Source organism: Camelus bactrianus, chromosome 16 (genome assembly GCF_048773025.1).
Source record: "Camelus bactrianus isolate YW-2024 breed Bactrian camel chromosome 16, ASM4877302v1, whole genome shotgun sequence".
In the NCBI taxonomy this organism is placed as follows: Eukaryota; Metazoa; Chordata; class Mammalia; order Artiodactyla; family Camelidae; genus Camelus; species Camelus bactrianus.
Genome location: NC_133554.1, coordinates 3109643 through 3121443, shown reverse-complemented (window position 1 = coordinate 3121443; position 11801 = coordinate 3109643). Strand labels below are relative to the sequence as shown.

The 11801-nt window shown below is 51.8% G+C and overlaps 1 long non-coding RNA gene across 1 annotated transcript; it reads right to left on the bottom strand.

The window, feature by feature from the left end:
- Positions 1-2297: 2297 nt before the first annotated feature.
- LOC141573551 (uncharacterized) lies at positions 2298-5681 on the bottom strand. Its single transcript, XR_012499355.1, has 4 exons — positions 5548-5681; positions 3604-3667; positions 3189-3279; positions 2298-2753 (listed from the first exon to the last, which is right to left on the bottom strand). It is a non-coding gene; the product is annotated as an uncharacterized LOC141573551 (long non-coding RNA).
- Between the last annotated feature and the right edge of the window lie 6120 nt (positions 5682-11801).

The following is an 11801-nucleotide window of genomic DNA, read 5'->3' as shown; positions in this document are numbered from 1 at the left end:
GCATCACCCACCCACCCCCTTCCCAGCACACTGCAGGCGCAGGGACACTTGTAACTGGCTCCACTGCAGGAGGAACTCAGGGGAGAAAGGTTTTCTCCACGGGCACCTGTCCATGTGCAGCCTGCAGGTGTCACCTGTCCATTCATGGTCTCCCTGCCTCCCCACCAGCACCATCAGATCGTAAGCTCAATAAGGCAGAAACGTCCACCTCTATGGCTGGATGCACGGGCACCTAGAACAGAAGGTGCTCGGTCGGTGACCACGTGGTGGATGCTCCCTCGGGTGGCATTAAGGGAGGGGCTGGAGCTGGAGGAACAGTCATCTCTGCTCCATGAGGATCAGCGTGAGGGAGGGGGAGGTTGGCACATGCCCCACGTGACCGAGTCCAGGGCAGACGCAGCTTTCAACCTGCTTTGTGAAGAAAATTACTGGAGTTGAGTTACTATCATTTCTTCCTGGCGTCACTGGTCTTTGTTTTCTGAAGTGTGGTGCGTTTTCCCCTTTTCTCCACCTACAAGGCTACCTGGGCTCAGATGCTGAGCAGCAGGGAGTTCTTAGCCAGGTCAGCTTCTTGGCCAGCGTTTCTCTAGGCCACAAGTTTCCTCTGGCTCCATCTTCCATAATCGCCTTCCACTGAATTCACTGACTCACTCCCGGCTGGTGTGAGCACAGCTCCACCTCCATGGGTGAGGTCTAGCACAGACACCCAGATCAGCTTATGTGCTTGGAACCCTAACCCGGCTCATAAGTTAGGGGGGCTGCCTGGGAAGTGAAGGCAGAAAGAATGGGGACCACAGGTGCACAGAAGGTCAGGAGGACTGGGTGGGTGAAGGTGGGGCCAAAGCAAGTCTGTCCTGAGCACACAGCAGCCCGGGGCACCTCCTGGAACTGCTCCAGCCCCACAGCTCCTCTCACTAAAGCAAAGCCGGGAACAGAGCTGGGACAGGGGTGCAGGTAGGAAGGAGGAAGTTTAGGAGGAAGCAGAGCAGAGTGAGTAACCCCACCCCACCGCAGACATCGAAAGAGGGGCCAGATGACAAGACAGACAATCCCGGGAGCATTAGCCGGGCAAACACAAACAAGCCCCCCCACCTCCCCTGCCGCCCTTTCCAGCCTCGACCGCCAGACCAACAACCTGGACACAGCATCAGCGAGGTTGACTCAACAGCCATTTCTCTGTCATCCATTGAGCCGTCCAGGGTGCCAAGAGCCAGGCCTTCAGGGGGACAAAGGGATGAACCCAGATTCCACCCCAGCCCCCAAGAGCTTACTCTCTAGAGAGTCCCCAGGGAGGGAAGAGAAAGGGCACCCAGTCTCTTCCCCAGAATTTGAGAGTCCCAGGGACATTGGGAGGGGAGGGTGTAGCTTAGTGGTGCGATGTGTGCTTAGCATGCACGAGGTCCTGGGTTCAATCCCCAGCACTGCCATTAAATAAGTAAATAAATAATAACAATAATAATAATAAATAAACCTAAATACCTTCCTGCCCCCCCCCAAAAAACCAAGGATAAACTACTGGGCTTTTAAAAAAAAAGACCTTAAAAAGGACACAATGAAACATGAGAAATGAGTAACAGAATTAAAAAGGTTTCATTACAAAATCTAAATTTCTGAATACATCTATAACATGTGTAGGTTCATGGCAATACTGTGCAAATGTCTGACTTTATTTCATGCTTGGACCTACACTCTTGTCTTCCAAGTGTTTCATTCATAGAATTATCCTTTTTTTCTTTTTCTGTTTGTTGGCCCGTCTCCTCGTTTGGTAAAAACTTTATTTTTTGCTGAAATTTATTCCTTCCTTAAGAGAGGTATCGGTTTCCAATTGTTGGGATCTGAGTTTGCACCTAAGCCCTGTCTCGTGTCGTGAAGCCCTCTCCCAGCCGTGTGCCCCGGACGCACTGTCACCTGTCCTCCGGCAGACATTGCAAAGTCCTGCGGGGCCTGTGGGCTCCATCCTGCGTCTTCTAGGCCCTCGGCCTCTTCCCCTCCAATGCAGAGTGCCTCAAAATAAGAAACCAGCTCTTGGAGCAAATCACCGTTGTCTGTCCACTCCATCAAGCCATCAGTAACGTTGCTGACTGGAAGGAAGGCTGGTGCACATCAACCAGGTGAGACCAGACTGTCAGTCAGGTATTTTATCTTTCGCGGCAGACTTGCCTCGTGGCCAATCAGTCATGCTGGGGAAATGCTCGTGGCCGCAACGTCTGCAGTAGAGGTGCTGACGGGGAAAGTTGCGGAACCCCCAGCCCAGGTCTTACCTCCAGGCCGCAGGGCCCGCCTAGGGCCGCCTGGCTCGCTCACAGCTGCCCTCGCGGCATCTTCTTCTTGATCCTGGTTCCCATGCCTCTTGCTTTGGCTCAGGCCCTCCCATGCCCCACATACCCCTCTTCTCTTTATGGGACAGTCTGGTGTCAGCGCATCACCTCAGCCGTGTTCCCGTGTCCAGAGGAAAGAGCTCAGGGTGGGCCGCCGGCCGTGAGGCCAGATGTGGGGGTGGGAGCAGAGCGGAGCGGGAGCCTCGGGTCAGAGGCCCAAGGGGCGTAGCGTGGCGGTGGCGGGGCTGTGCGGGCAGGGGAGGGCTGGAGCGGAGACTGAAGAAGCCAAGGGACCGGACGGAGCCCACTTCACAGGTGCCGGGACTTCATCCTCAGGGAGTGGGGGCCCCGAGGAGTCACGCAGGGCAGGAACACAGTAGGGAGAAGGCTCAGGCCACAGCATGAAAGGTAGTTGGGAGACTCGGGGAGACGAGGCTGGAAGGGCAGAAGCAGGGCAGAGGGAGGCCAAACGTGGGCTATTCTGGGGTCCTGGCGTGGGAGGCAAGGTGGTGCCTTCCCTGAGGGGCCTCTTCCATGGTTCACATCCCTTCCCCTCCTCTGCCTGTGGTCACTGGATGGCCACTCTCACCTCCTGTGGGGGACCCAACAGCCTCAGCCTGTCCCCCAGCCCCTTGTGCACGCACAACCCGGCCCCCCAATACAGGCAGCCCACTGACCCCTGAGCTAGATAGGGTGGGCTGGGGTCTGGTGCCTCTGCCCGGACGTTTCCAGAGCGGGAACTATGCCCTCCTTCCCTGCTTCTCCCCACCTACTGAGTCTCTCCAGTCTGAATAATCCACCTGCCTCTTCACCCAGATCATCTAAATTAACTTTCCAAATAAGAATGGGATTGTTCACCCTAAAACCTACCTAAATTGTGGCTGAGTTTCATCCAGGCCTCTCTGACTGCCAATTGGCATTTGTTCACTTCCAAAATATGGATGATCTACAGAGAACCAGACTGGGAGAAAAATTCACAGTTAATTTCATGGCACAGTGCATCCTCATTAGTTAACCATTAACCAGCCTTCCTGTACCAGTTTGGGTTCGTAACTGCAAGTGACAGGAAACCCAGGTGAAACTGGCTTATGAGAAGAAATGTATGGGTTCCTATAGTTGAAAGGTCCAGAAGCATCTGGCTTCAGGCACAGTTTGATCCAGGAGGCAGAGTGTTTTCTCCACTTGTTGTTGGCACCACTCTTGGCAAACTCTCTCCCCTTAAGAAGCAGACAACCCTTAAACAATGACTCATTCCTTTATTCACAAATATTTCATTACTACTCACCTTGGGCCAGGCGCCAGGGGTGCAGCAGTGAACAAGGAGTCGAACCTCCCATGCCTTCGTAGCTCTAGAAGAAAACACAAAGACCCTGAAACAGTGGTTGTCTCTGGGTGCGGGAGGGGTGACTGGAGACAGCTTGTGTTCAAACCTAGGGGGAGAGGAAGGCTTGGAACTGGGGTGCTGGCCCTGGTTGGCCTGACTTAGGGTTTGTGCTTGTTCTTAATGCAGCCAGCCTGCTTCAAGTCAGAGCCTGTGTGCAGGGGACAGCCATCCCCTCCCACAATGAAGGCTTGAGAAACTTGGTAAGAGGGGCTGGATGAAGGGGAGACACCTTGTAGTTTGGTATTTCAGAGAGGCCTTGGGGTCAGGGCTTGAGGGCGTGGGCCCCGGGAGAGGGCTCCCAGCAAAGACAGCCCCCAGCTGCTGTGCAGACCCTCAGACACTGCTGCCCATAACCAGGATGGCAAGCCTGTCCCGACCATATGACACCTGTGGTCCCCGACTCGTTGTGAAGAAAGATCTCCTTTATATACAGGCCCTGATTGAGGTCAGTTCATTGCAAGGCCACTAACAAGGTGAAAACCCAGAACGTTTTACTGCCAAGGCAGCCGCACCCCGGGACTTCCCAGGCCGGCGCCCTCTTCAGGGAGGGCAGCTCCTCCCGCAGAGCCCTTGCATCCGCACCCGCCAACCCAGCGCTTTCTTCTCCAGAGAAAGTGCTTCTCGGAAGACACTTCCTCTGGAATCGATTAGGGAAAACTCCTTTGGATTAAAGACCCAGGAATGGGCCAGGCAGGTCCGTTTTCCATGGGACCCCAACCCTACGCTCCGGTGGGCCACGGGGGCCAGGCGTCTCCCCACCAGCCGGGGTCTCCGTGCCCCCTGGCCCACAGCCCGCAGCCCGGCTCCTGCCCAGACACCGAGGGACAGGGAAACAGCCGCACACGGGGCGCCCGCTCCAGGGCAGTGGTCCTCTCCCTGGAATTGTCCGTGCTCCCTCATCTAGAAAGGGACACTTGGCTTCCTCCGAGAGGCATTTTAATGCTAATTTGTTGAGTCAAAAAGAGGAGCCCAAACAGATGTGGGCCATTTGGTGGGGATGTAGTTCATTTGTCAGCCTGAGCGAAAGGCTCCTTGGCAGGATATTAAATATTACCCCGGCTACTCACGAACACTTCGTATTTCAAGAAAGGAAGGGAGGCTAAGGCTGCGTCCTATAAATCAGCCTTTCAAAGAGGCAGAAAGAGGCAAACATTTGATAAATCTACGTCACTGTGCTCAGAGATCAAAGGCACTAACATATGTATTCGCGCCCCCGGCGTCCCGGCAGACAGCTGTGACACACCGAGCCTGGGACGGCTCGGGAAGAAGGAATTAGCCGGTTCTGATCTGCGATTAGCCGGGTCTCGGGGGGGTAGGATGGTGTCAGTGGCTGAGTTCTCTGCGGCCACGGGAGAGGCAGAGGGCCACCCCCTTTGGGCCCTCAGTTGTGACCCTGGTCCATCTGCTCCCTGAGCCTGCTTCACTAGGAAACAAATGTGACCAGTGATGGACTCAAAGCCCCCAACATCGAAAAGGTGAAAATTAATTGGCTGTTGGGTACAGCAGGGAACCAGGGGGGCACCCCCCAACCTGTCCCCCTCTGTGGGGGTTCCCAAGCCAGCCCCAGACTCCCCGGGTTTCATGCTGCCCCCGCCACCCCAGGCCCCAAGTCCTCTCCTGTTTTCCACCTCTCCCACAGTCCTGCTCCCCCCAGGGTCACAGGTAGGGGCTACGGGAGACCCTGACAAGAGGCCACAGGTGACCCCAACCAGAGCCGTGGGTGACCCTGGCACCCATACCGACAGACTGGTCATCACCCTGAATGTAGCCGATTACGGTGGCAAAGAGAGAGGCCTAGAAGGTCTCCCGCCAGCACTCAGATGCTCCAGCTCACAAATCTCTCACCTTGTGTCCAGAATGTTCCACGGGGGGACCAGCCCTCACCGCCTGCTGTCTCTGAGGGCAACGCTGACAGAGTTGGGGGACAGCACCCCTGATGTCCACAGGAAGCCCTTTACTGCGATGTCGCAACTGGGAGCTTGTCAATGAAAGAAATTCGAGAAGTTCAAAGAGGCTGCCTGAAGGGCATTTAGTGTTGATCAGAGAAGAATTACAGAGCTCTGGTCTGCAGGGGCCCGACTTCAAGGCAAGATATTCAAGATTGGGACTAGATTATTCAGTGATTGGTAATAATAAAAAATTAATAAAGGACAACGAATTGCACATAAATGTGCTCCTTCATGAGGGTTACTGTTTTTCATTTGTGTTTGCACCACAAATGTGAAAACTTTTAGCTGCCAAAGTCCCTTGCTACGTAGTTTCCCTCATAAACTCTCCTGCCCCTGAAGAAGGTGGTGGGTACCTGGAATGGACCACAAACGACAGCCCCTCAAATGCAGAGTTGCCTGAACCAAAGCGAGCAGGGGTCCCTCCATCTCTGGCTGGGGCGTCGGAAGACTTCATTACATTATAGTGTAATGGCTGGTCAGGTGTCACCTTTGGTGTCTTGGAACTCAGCCCACAGGATTACGAGAGCTCAGCGTTTGGGCTACTTTCCAAAGACTTGCTGGACAGACAAAAACGAAGTTGCTTTTAACTCTGTTGGTCTTAAACATTCCGCCTATGCTCTCCCTTGAGGAAGCTCTTTAATAGATCACTACCAAGAGAAATGCCTGCTCAGCCCCACCCTTGTGGCTTGTCCTGAGCTGGTTCTTTATTTATAACCAACGATGGCTGCAATCCCACTGTGATCCCAACTCGCAGATGGTCTCGGACAGGACTTAGCAACAGTCCGGACCTGCTGTGACACCAGGGAGGGCAACTTCTCCTGGCAAGGGTCAGCGAGCACCCTCTGCTAACTGCGTACAGTGGTCACCAGGCAGACACCCTGCATCTGTTCTGCTCCAGGTGACTGGGCTCCCAAGCTGACCAGCGTAATCCCATTTCACTCGCAAGGAGTCAGTGTAGGGGTGAGCACGCGACTTGATCCTGACCAGTAAAACGTGAGGAAACCTGCAGTCTTCTGCATAGGTCTGCAGGACCTCTGGGCTTACTGTTATTGAAATAATTGTTGCCTATTGTTTAAAACAATCTGAGCACTGAGGTGCATGTGCCTTTTTGAATTAGAGCTTCCTCCAGGTATATGCCTGGGAGTGGGATTGCTGGGTCATGGGGTAAGTCTATTTTTAGTTTTTTAATGGAGTTTAGTTCTCCACATGGTTTTCCATAATGGCTGCACCAAAATACCTATAATGAAAGGAATATGACAAGGAATATATGCATGTACATGTATGACTGAAACATTATGCTGTCCACCAGAAATTGATACAATATTGTAAACAGACTATACTCCAATTAAAAAAAATAGATACAATTTATAAAATATTCTGCATATAGTAAACACTCAATAAAACTAGTAATTATTAAAAAACAATCTGAGTCAGGCTTTCAGTCATCTGCACTCAATAGCATCCCAGTTGACAACATGAGGGAAATCTCACGGTCCTTTGCCTGCCTTCCTGCGATGCACATCATTGGCACAGGGGTACCACTGGGAGCCCCAAGGGATGTGCTTCAGAAGCTCTGACCCTGGTGCCCATGTGGACAAAAGGACAGTCAGTGGAGACGGGTGGGCACCTTCGTCCAAACACTGCAGATGGAGTTGATGGGAATTGCTGAGCCACCTGGCCGGTTGTCACCCAGAGCACAGGCCGCTGCTCACCGTCTGGTGTGTTAACTGTTGCCCATAATCTAGAGTTATAGAACTTTCCCACTGAACTACTTTGGACCTAACACGGTCCCTTCAATGATTATAATTCCTGATTCACAGATGGAGGGGCTGGAAGGTTGGCTCCAGCCCCAGAAGAGGTAAAGGAAGCAGGGATGCCTCGGGGGCCTCTTACCCATCTTTAGGGGCCAACAGGTTTCTTAAGCTTCAGGAGCAGGAGTGTTCCCAGCGGAACTGGACAGAAATCTTTTTCTCCCTTTGGATGAGGCAGGTCACAGATCCCATGGCTGCATTCTAGGTCTTAGAACAGAGTTTCTCATCTTCAGCACCACTGACGTTTTGGGTCAAGTAATTCTTTTTTGGGGTATGGAGTGGTGTCTTATAAAATCCTAGGATCTCAGCAGCACCCCTGGCCTCCAGCCACTAGATGCCAGTAGCATCTCCCAGTTGTGAAAACCAGAAACGTTCCCACAAATTGCCAGTGTCCACCTGCGACAAAATCACACCCCAGTGAGAACCGCCATCTTAGAATTACTCTCAAATACGCACAGATTAAAAATCCGTGTAGTGGACACCTTGTTATTTTTGACATGAAGCCAACTGTTCACCTTTATTCCTTTAATGGCACCCTGATTCCCCGTGCAGGACCCCCTCTTCTGCACTCAGCCCACAGGGTTTGGATGGGGCCGACTCTAACCAGGTACTACAGGTGACACCTTACCTGGGCTTGATCAGGGCAAGGGCTGCATCCTTTGGGCCAGGACGGGTCCAGTGGTCCAACGCATAATCCTGAGCATCAGGTCTTGGACTTGGAATTGAACTCTTGGACTTGCCCTTATAGGGACATAAGCGCGGGATGGCTGGCTGCCGTCTTATCACCCCGAGGACGGCCTCTCTGAGAAACTGGCCACCGCAGGGGAAGGCAGAGCAAAGAGCGGGGAGAGGCCAGTTCCCGGCGGCTCTGTCTAAGCCCCTGACTGTAGCAGCGCCTGAGGCTGCCTGGACTTCCCACTTACGTGAGCCAGTCGATACTCTGGGCTCAAGTCGCTTTGTGCTGTGTCTTCTCTCATCTGCAAAGACTCTTCACTGCTGTATTTGATGAGGTCTGACCTGCTTGTGATCTGCAGTCCTGCACCCACTTCGCAGTAGCCGTGGCCTTTTTTCTGCCCGAGGGTCATAGACTACCCGGAGGATCGCACTTTGCCCTTTGCTGGTGTCATTGCCAAATCCAGGGTCATGAAATTTTTCCCCTCTGTCTTCTTCTAAGGATTTGATCGTTTTGAGGGGATGGTATATAGCTCAGTGGTAGAGTGTGTTCTTAGCATGCAGCAGGTCCTGGGCTCAATCCCCAGTTCCTCCATTAGAGTCAATCAATCTAATTACCTCCTCCACCAGAAAAAAAAAAAGAATTTGATAATTTTAGCTCTTAAATTTAGGTCTTTAATCTACTTTGAGTTAATTTCTGTATATGATGTCAGGTAAGGACCCAGCGTCATCCTTTCATGGTTGTCATTTTCCCCAGAACTATTTGCTGAAAAGACTGTCCTTTCCATTGAACAGTATGGGACCCATGTTGAAAATGTATGACCACATATAAGAAGGTGGGCTCCCTGTCTGGGCTCTGTTTGATTCTCTTGGTCTGTTTGTCTGTCTTTATGCCTGTACCACATTGTTTGGATCACTGTAGCTTTCCAGTAAGTTTTGAAATCAGGCAGTTTTACATTTAAGGGGTGGGCAGACGACTATGGAGACAAAGCCGGCTTTTCAGTAACAGAACTAATTTTCGTGGGTGGCTGATGAAAGTCATCATCATTATTTTATACTCACGCCTTTAACTTCACAAAAAGTACCAAGTGTTCCTATTTCAGACAGGTTTCCCAAAAGCTCAAAGTTAAGATGTTACTTAAGTGCTGATGGAAGGCAACAGGAACCATCTTCCTTGTAGGGCCATGTTTTCCATACTGCACTTAGCAAAGCAAGGGGCGGGGCAGTGATTAGGATGCCGGGAAATTCACTTATCTGTTACTTCAGCCTGTTTGGTGACTACTGGGGACTGAAAATGAGGAATAGGTTACAAAGGTGATTTCCCAGAGAGAGGAAGAGTGGAAAGTGGAAAAGAATGGACAGAAATGAGAGGGGCGAAAGCATCAACAGTGAAGTGAATGTGGAGTCACGTAAGTGGTGAGAATAAAGGACAGCGGAGCAGAGCATGGAAACTTCTGGAACTTGCAGCCTTTGGGATGCGGAACAGATTAAGGAATAGTGTGCCTCTGCAGTTATTAAAAGCAGGTTGGAGAACCTGGTGACTATTCTCAAAAACAGGCACCTGGCTGTAGGCAAAATTCCAGGGTGAATGTGTCTCAAGATTTAGAAGGGGTGGCAAGTTATATTTCAACTGGTTTGCTTTGAGAAAAATCCCCATGTGACTTTAGCCAGTCTGGGGCTGTCGGTCTGCACGATACTATGTCCAGTTTCTTCCTGCCCCTTTAAGAGGAATCAATTTGAAATATCTGCTAACTGTATACAGACCTTTGGGAGATAAGTTATAAGAGCCACTGGTGCCCACCCCCAGGTACCTGTGAAGATTGTCTCTTCGATTTAAAAAAGATTCCTCTTTAGCCAGTAAGTAAGTAGAACCTGGTTCGAAGGCTCTCAGACTGCCACCTGCTACTTCAAAATCTCCTTCAATTCCCTGGACAATTGACAGTAGGGCACCTGCACTCCTGGGTGTGGTTCTACCCGTTCCCGGCCCTGCTCTCTCTGCACGAGGGAAGAAGCAGTCTTAGAAGCCGAGTTTCAGTATAGACCCGTCCCTGTGGGTGTTTGTCAGCCCTTATGGCTGGTGGAAATGGGGCAGGGGAGGTCCCATTGTGATGGCAGACAGATACAAGTAGGTCAGGATTTTAAGGGCATTGATAGGGAATCTGGATTTTGGTTCGATTTTTAAAAGTAAATATTGAAGTGATGGAAGATGCCCCATCTGTGTTGCTGCAGGTGAGTCTGCCATCCTGTAAACTGGGCCAATAAACATGCACGTTTATAACAACTTTGTTCATAGTTGCCAAAACTTGGAAGCAAGAAAGATGTCCTTCAGTGGGTGAATGGATAAACTGTGATACACCCAGATGACAGAATATTAGTCAGCAATAAAAAGGACTGAACTACCAAGCCAGGAAAAGACATGGAGGAACCTTTCACGTATGTTGCGGGATTCAGTTTAAAATGGCAAAATACTGTGTGAGTCCAACTGCGTGACATTCTGGAAAAGACAAAGCTCTGGAGACAGTTAAAAGATCAGCAGTTGCCGGGGGCTCGCGGGGAGGGAGCGATACGTAGAATACACTGAGGGCAGTGGAACTATTCTGTCTGGTACTGGAGGGTGAATACGCATCATTATACCTTTGTCAGAACTCGCGGACTGTGTAACGCAAAGACTGAACCCTAATGTAAACTGTGGGCTGTAGTTAATAATAACGTGTTAATATTGGCTCATCAGTAGTAACAAATGTACCACAGCAATGACATGTTAATAATGAGGGAATCTGTGGGAATGGGAGCGAGGGCATCTCGGAAAGTCTCTATATTTTCCCCAGTTTTTCTGTAAACCCCAAACTGCTCTAAAAAATAAATAAAGCCTATGAATTAAATAAAAAATGGGTAGTAAGAATAATAATTGTCTAAACTCTCAAAGAATTACGACTAATACAGTCCTTCTGAAAAACAAATGAGGACAAAGACAAGCTTACTGAATTTCCCGCAGCAGTGGTTGGGAACCAGATCAGGGGAAATAACGCAGCCCTGGAGTCAGGGGCCTGGCAGGAAACACATGGCGCACTCCCGCTGGGTGATGAGCCGAGAGTGCAATTAAAGGAGCTGCTCACAGGGATGCTGGAGGGAGAACACAGGGACAGCACGCGCCTTGGCGCCGGTAAGGGGAGGCGTCCTCACTACCCTAGGCCTGGGAGACAGCCATTCCAGAACCTGGTGACAGCGAGGCTGTGTGGAGAGGACTTCCTACAGGAGCTGTGTCTTGCCGTTGGTGACCCAGCCAAGAGGGAGCCAGAGGCGTCAATCCCTGTCCGCAGTCTTCCCACGACGCCCGCCCCCGTTGGCCAGCGGGCAAGGGAAGCTTCGGGTCCAGAGCAGTGGGCTACGTGGGCGGGCGAGGGCGTTGGAACCAGCGCACGACCTTGACTCCTGGGGAGTCAAGCCACCAAACCAGTCTGGGCACCAGACTTATTTATCCGTAAAACAAGAGCAGGCACCCCTCTTTGGGGACGCGGGAGCGCTCCTGCGACGTCGCGCTGCCCGGAGCCCCAGCGTCGGGCGGCGGGTCCAACCCTGGGCGGGTGGGTGCCCCGTCCCACGGTGAGGAGCAGCTGGAGCACGGCCTGGGAAGCGGTTTCCACGCGGTGGAGCCCTCCGCTCACTC